Source organism: Lampetra planeri, chromosome 3, assembly GCF_965212315.1.
Source record: "Lampetra planeri chromosome 3, kcLamPlan1.2.h2, whole genome shotgun sequence".
NCBI classification, from domain to species: Eukaryota; Metazoa; Chordata; class Hyperoartia; order Petromyzontiformes; family Petromyzontidae; genus Lampetra; species Lampetra planeri.
Window position 1 is genome coordinate 19684888 of NC_136109.1, and position 7251 is coordinate 19692138.

General features: G+C 47.0%; 5 non-coding genes across 5 annotated transcripts; all 5 read right to left on the reverse strand.

Moving 5' to 3' along the window:
- Positions 1-2398: 2398 nt before the first annotated feature.
- Positions 2399-2505, reverse strand: LOC144717399 (U6 spliceosomal RNA). Its single transcript, XR_013585117.1, has one exon. It is a non-coding gene; the product is annotated as a U6 spliceosomal RNA (small nuclear RNA).
- An 809-nt stretch (positions 2506-3314) lies between these two features.
- On the reverse strand, positions 3315-3421 carry LOC144717370 (U6 spliceosomal RNA). The gene has a single exon (XR_013585090.1). It is a non-coding gene; the product is annotated as a U6 spliceosomal RNA (small nuclear RNA).
- An 811-nt stretch (positions 3422-4232) lies between these two features.
- Positions 4233-4339, reverse strand: LOC144717371 (U6 spliceosomal RNA). The gene has a single exon (XR_013585091.1). It is a non-coding gene; the product is annotated as a U6 spliceosomal RNA (small nuclear RNA).
- Positions 4340-5157: 818 nt separating this feature from the next.
- Positions 5158-5264, reverse strand: LOC144717372 (U6 spliceosomal RNA). The gene has a single exon (XR_013585092.1). It is a non-coding gene; the product is annotated as a U6 spliceosomal RNA (small nuclear RNA).
- Positions 5265-6075: 811 nt separating this feature from the next.
- On the reverse strand, positions 6076-6182 carry LOC144717373 (U6 spliceosomal RNA). Its single transcript, XR_013585093.1, has one exon. It is a non-coding gene; the product is annotated as a U6 spliceosomal RNA (small nuclear RNA).
- Positions 6183-7251: the final 1069 nt, after the last annotated feature.

Here is a 7251-nt window from a genome sequence, read left to right on the forward strand (position 1 = left end):
GCATACTCTGTCCCGAAGCCTCCCTCACCCATGGTTTCCGCAACCGGAGGGGAATCAACATCTGTGAACCCGGGGGCACTTGCACTGTCTGCGTCGCCACCGCTTGTATCGTAGCGCACGCCGTCCGAATGTCAGTAGGGCCCGTCAAAAATGAAATCCGGCGACCCGATGGCAGTTCAATGCATCGTTGATCGATAAGAATTTTAATGGGCATTTTAGCCAAAAAGTCAGTGCCCAAAAGACACGGAACTGCCAAGGAAGACGAAACGAAAACGGGCCCCGACAATTTGATATCTCCAATGCAAATGGACGCCCTAACCTGACCGATAATGCCCAACGATCCCCCATTAGCGGCGTAAAATGGCACATCCACTGGAAGCAGCGGACGACATTGGACTGGAAGAATATTATAAATGAGGTCCGATATAATAGTTGCCGATGCCCCCGTGTCCACTAACACCCTAATCTCAACCCCATCAATAGATCCCGTAACAACGGACGAACCCGCCGAAGCAGCCACAATTCTATGCCCCAATTCCGCCCATTCAATGTCTCCCTGGTCCCGGCCGAACCCCCCTCGCCGAACCGAATCCCCGAACCTTAACCGGCCCTCCTCCGCCGCAACGCGGCGTCCCATGTGTGCCGAATAAACAGGCCGAGCGTGTGAGGTGCCGCGACTTGCCGGGGATTGTAGAGATGACTTGGGCTCTCGGTCGTCGTCCAGCCGAGCTCCCATGGCGCGCTGCCGCGGAGCGCGGCACCCGGACGCCACGTGGCCCCGGAGGCCGCAGTTATAGCACGTGACGAGGGTCGGAGTAGATCTTGGTTGCTCCGACTTTCGGCCCGATCGCAGAGGCGACCGGGCCCCCGGCCTCCAGTCCCCTGGTCGTCCCGTGGCGAACGCCTCCTCTCGTGGGCTGACGACTTGGGGTTCGGCGACCACCAAACCCGGGGCTGCGACGACAGCAGCGTTGCAACCAACGCCTTGCTTCCGTTGTAGGGCCTCGTGCGCTTGAATACTCGTGGCGACTCTCAAAGAAGAAATATCAATCTCGTCAGCTGTGTTGATAGGGACCCCCAGGTCCTGCGCCAACTTGAGCAGCTGCTCCAAAACCATCGCGTCTTGGCCCTCCTCGTCCATCCGAGGGAACGCAGCATCAGCAAGAGCCAGCAACGCCGTGCGATAGGCCAGCGCGGTCTCCGTGGCCGCTTTCCGTCTTGCGTAGAACTGATGGCGGCATGTAGAGGGAGGCCCGTAGACCCTGGCCAACAAACCCAGCGCATCCTTCAGCGTGGAGCGGTCCGACTTCCGTGCAGCCCTGAAGGCCGCGAGCGCATCGTCGTCCAGCATGGCGGGCAATGCCCGCAGCGCCGTAGCATCGGACCACGCTGACATCTCTTGATGCGCCAAAAACCTTCGCTGAAATTGGCCCCAGTCTCCGCCTTCCGCCTTGAAGGCTGACAACGTGGGCAGGCGCTGCTGAAAAATGAAGTCATCCGCCTCGTGGTTCCTCTCCGCCTGTCCGTCGGTGTCTAAGATGGCGGCTCCAGCAGCAGACGTAAGATGGCGGACCCCCTCGCGCGCTGATGACGTCGATGCGCGCGCTTGGGAACCCACCACCACGTGGCGCTCGCCGTTCCCGCCAAAAGTAGGCCCAGGCGCAATGGCGGGAATCCCCCATCCGTTTTGGCGGGAATCTGCGGGGCGACCTTGTAAAATGTCCCCCACCGTCCCCGCTCCTCCCGACGAGCTGATCTCCGCCAGATGGACGCGGCGGCGAGCAGCAGCTCCGCCAGTCGGGAGTGCGCCTCACGAAGCCCGGCGTCTGTCCCCGGTCGACGGACCCTGCAGCGTGGGCAAGTCCTCTTCCTCACCCCCCGCCACCAGCGGCCCCGAGTCGTCCAGGTATTCCTCGCGGTCAATCCCGTGGGTCCTACGGGTCTTCCTCGTCTCCATACTTGGAAGCCCGTTTCACTTCTGACGCCAGATGAAGTATTGGAAAATGACGGCAGGAAACTCCTTGACGGGAACACACTTCTTTTATTAAATCTTGACTTGTAACAATACAACGCATGGCCTCTCTTCTTCACAATGCGCTTCTCTTGACTCTGGATTCAAGAGCTGCACAGACAGGTACGGGAACCTACTTGCTGTACTTCCTCGCCAGCCCCCAGATCTGTGTAATGCCAACCATCTGAAGACACTTAGTGTATCATTCGTGTAAGCAAATAAATTGAGCAACGCTTGTTTGCCATTAGGTACAGGAATATTCTTGGATCTTTCGGTAAAGTCACGTAGAAGGGAAATAATAAAATATTACATATTAAACATAATAACATTCTCACGACGTTTCGGCCGCAACACAAGCAGACGTTCAGGAATGTGAATTAAAAGGTGAAAAATATGGAACGCTTCACGAATTTGCGTGTCATCCTTGCGCAGGGGCCATGCTAATCTTCTCTGTATCGTTCCAATTTTAGTATATGTACTGCCGGAGCAAGTACAGAACACACTCGTGTCGCGACGGGTATTTGTAACACCAGGGTACTAACATACTTTTCATCATGGGGCCTGTAAAAGATGTTCTAGTGTTTAAAAAAAGAAACGTGTTGGCAGTAATACTCACGAAACATTATATTCTAATATTATAGATATGTATATATGTATTTTACGTTAAAGAAGTGTGTTTATTGAGCACATATTTGTTGGGATTCACTGGCATGTTTTATGCCGGAGTGTATTGTGGGATAGAACAGGTGGGCGCACTGGAGGTGCCTTCATGGATGGCACAAAGATGTCCTGGGTCAGAAGCAGTTTGAATTTACTGACGGGCCAAAGCCGTTCTTATTAGCACATTTGGTCATTCAGCACGTAGGAAAAGTAATAAATATGCGACGTTTCGAGCACGGGCCAACGCAGTGTCACCAAAGAATGTATATATTTGAGGGAGGACCACAGTGGAGTTTTGCATTCAAGGAGAAACCAACGTGGCCAGGAAAACTACAAACATGAGTCTAACGCTCAAAGATCTGAAAAGACAGGTACGGGAACCTACTTGCTGTACTTCCTCGCCAGCCCCCAGATCTGTGTAATGCCAACCAGCTGAAATCCTGAAGACACTTAGTGTATCATTCGTGTAAGCAAATAAATTGAGCAACGCTTGTTTGCCATTAGGTACAGGAATATTCTTGGATCTTTCGGTAAAATCACGTAGAAGGGAAATAATAAAATAATACATATTAAACATAATAACATTCTCACGACGTTTCGGCCGCAACACAAGCAGACGTTCAGGAATGTGAATTAAAAGGTGAAAAATATGGAACGCTTCACGAATTTGCGTGTCATCCTTGCGCAGGGGCCATGCTAATCTTCTCTGTATCGTTCCAATTTTAGTATATGTACTGCCGGAGCAAGTACAGACTACACTCGTGTCGCGACGGGTATTTGTAACACCAGTGTACTAACATCATTTTCACCATGGGGCCTGTAAAATATGTTCTAGTGTTTAAAAAGACCAACGTGTTGGCAGTAATACTCACGAAACATTATATTCTATTATTATAGATATGTCATTGCAACTTTAATTATATTTTACGTTAAAGAAGTGTGTTTATTGAGCACATATTTGTTGGGATTCACTGGCATGTTTTATGCCGGAGTGCATTGTGGGATAGAACAGGTGGGCACACTGTAGGTGCCTTCATGGATGGCACAAAGATGTCCTGGGTCAGAGGCAGTTTGAATTTACTGACGGGTCAAAGCCGTTCTTATTTGCACATTTGTATATTCAGCACGTATGAAAAGTAATAAATATGGGATGTTTCGTGCAAGGGCCAACGCAGTGTCACCAAATAATGTATATATTTGAGGGACGGCCACAGTGTAGTTTTGCATTCAAGGAGAAACCAACATGGCCAGGAAAACCACAAACATGAGTCTAACGCTCAAAGAGCTGCACAGACAGGTACGGGAACCTACTTGCTGTACTTCCTCGCCAGCCCCCAGATCTGTGTAATGCCAACCATCTGAAGACACTTAGTGTATCATTCGTGTAAGCAAATAAATTCAGCAACGCTTGTTTGCCATTAGGTACAGGAATATTCTTGGATCTTTCGGTAAAGTCACGTAAAAGGGAAATAATAAAATAATACATATTAAACATAATCACATTCTCACGACGTCTCGGCCGCAACACAAGCAGCCGTCCAAGAATGTGAATTAAAAGGTGAAAAATATGGAACGCTTCACGAATTTGCGTGTCATCCTTGCGCAGGGGCCATGCTAATCTTCTCTGTATCGTTCCAATTTTAGTATATGTACTGCCGGAGCAAGTACAGAACACACTCGTGTCGCGACGGGTATTTGTAACACCAGGGTACTAACATACTTTTCATCATGGGGCCTGTAAAAGATGTTCTAGTGTTTAAAAAAAGCAACGTGTTGGCAGTAATACTCACGAAACATTATATTCTAATATTATAGATATGTAAATGCAACTTTAATTGTATTTTACTTTAAAGAAGTGTGTTTATTGAGCACATATTTGTTGGGATTCACTGGCATATTGTATGCCCGAGTGCATTGTGGGATAGAACAGGTGGGCACACTGGAGGTGCCTTCATGGATGGCACAAAGATGTCCTGGGTCAGAGGCAGTTTGAATTTACTGACGGGTCAAAGCCGTTCTTATTTGCACATTTGACTATTCAGCACGTAGGAAAAGTAATAAATATGCGACGTTTCGAGCACGGGCCAACGCAGTGTCACCAAAGAATGTATATATTTGAGGGAGGACCACAGTGGAGTTTTGCATTCAAGGAGAAACCAACGTGGCAGGAAAACCACAAACATCAGTCTAAGGCTCAAAGATCTGCACAGACAGGTACGGGAACCTACTTGCTGTACTTCCTCGCCAGCCCCCGGATCTGTGTTATGCCAACCAGCTGAAATCCTGAAGACACTTAGTGTATCATTCGTGTAAGCAAATAAATTGAGCAACGCTTGTTTGCCATTAGGTACAGGAATATTATTGGATCTTTCGGTAAAGTCACGTAGAAGGGAAATAATAAAATAATACATATTAAACATAATAACATTCTCACGACGTTTCGGCCGCAACACAAGCAGACGTTCAGGAATGTGAATTAAAAGGTGAAAAATATGGAACGCTTCACGAATTTGCGTGTCATCCTTGCGCAGGGGCCATGCTAATCTTCTCTGTATCGTTCCAATTTTAGTATATGTACTGCCGGAGCAAGTACAGAACATGCTCGTGTCGCGACGGGTATTTGTAACACCAGGGTACTAACATCCTTTTCATCATGGGGCCTGTAAAAGATGTTCTAGTGTTTAAAAAAAGCAACGTGTTGGCAGTAATACTCACGAAACATTATATTCTATTATTATAGATATGTCATTGCAACTTTAATTATATTTTACGTTAAAGAAGTGTGTTTATTGAGCACATATTTGTTGGGATTCACTGGCATGTTTTATGCCGGAGTGCATTGTGGGATAGAACAGGTGGGCACACTGGAGGTGCCTTCATGGATGGCACAAAGATGTCCTGGGTCAGAGGCAGTTTGAATTTACTGACGGGTCAAAGCCGTTCTTATTTGCACATTTGTATATTCAGCACGTATGAAAAGTAATAAATATGGGATGTGTCGTGCAAGGGCCAACGCAGTGTCACCAAATAATGTATATATTTGAGGGAGGGCCACAGTGTAGTTTTGCATTCAAGGAGAAACCAACATGGCCAGGAAAACCACAAACATGAGTCTAACGCTCAAAGATCTGCACAGACAGGTACGGGAATCTACTTGCTGTACTTCCTCGCCAGCCCCCAGATCTGTGTAATGCCAACCATCTGAAGACACTTAGTGTATCATTCGTGTAAGCAAATAAATTCAGCAACGCTTGTTTGCCATTAGGTACAGGAATATTCTTGGATCTTTCGGTAAAGTCACGTAAAAGGGAAATAATAAAATAATAAATATTAAACATAATCACATTCTCACGACGTCTCGGCCGCAACACAAGCAGCCGTCCAAGAATGTGAATTAAAAGGTGAAAAATATGGAACGCTTCACGAATTTGCGTGTCATCCTTGCGCAGGGGCCATGCTAATCTTCTCTGTATCGTTCCAATTTTAGTATATGTACTGCCGGAGCAAGTACAGAACACACTAGTGTCGCGAGGACTATTTGTAACACCAGGGTACTGACATCCTTTTCACCATGGGGCCTGTAAAAGATTTTCTATTGTTTAAGAAGAGCAACGTGTTGGCAGTAATACTCACGAAACATTATATTCTAATATTATAGATATGAAAATATGTATTTTACGTTAAAGAAGTGTGTTTATTGAGCACATATTTGTGCGGCCTCGCACTGCGCTGGATGTATGGGTAGGTTGATGGTGGCGGGGGGGGGTCACTTGAGTCTCTGCTGTTCATTCTTCACGTGGCAAAGAGGAATGTCTGCGGCTGGGAGAGACAAAGGCGGCGGCCGAGAGGTGGGAACGGCGTTCTCATTATTCTCAGTCGCGGTCACACAGCCGGCCCCACGATAGATTTACATTTCGGTATATGAGCTAAATTGTACCCCTTGGTTTCTTCAAATCTACTTCAAATCTAGAACTAAATTGTCCTGTATTTTATTATGTTTAATTTTTATTATTTTATTATTTCCCTTCTACGTGACTTTACCGAAAGAACCAAGAAGATAAATTGTCCTGTTAACAAAAACTAAACCTCAACACCAAAGAACCCCGCGTATCGCCTTAACAGACTGTTTACGTGACAACCCTTACTAATTGCCTGTGTCGGGTGGTGGCGGGCTTAACGACACTTCATACATTTACGCGACCTGTACAGTGTATTAGGGATGATATTGGAGGTGACAACCTCACCCGTTTTGAAGCATCCATGACTGCAGGGATTCATCTTCTTGGTTCTTTCGGTAAAGTCACGTAGAAGGGAAATAATAAAATAATAAAAATAAAACATAATAAAATAATTCTCACGACGTTTCGGCCACAACGCAAGCAGCCGTCCTCAGGTGAAGACCAGGTCTGTCGGGGAGACAGCGTCTCAGGTGAAGCGTCTCCCCGACAGACCTGGTCTTCACCTGAGGACGGCTGCTTGCGTTGTGGCCGAAACGTCGTGAGAATTATTTAATAATGTTTTATTTTCATTATTTTATTACTTCCCTTTTACGTGACTTTACCGAAAGAACCAAAAAGAAA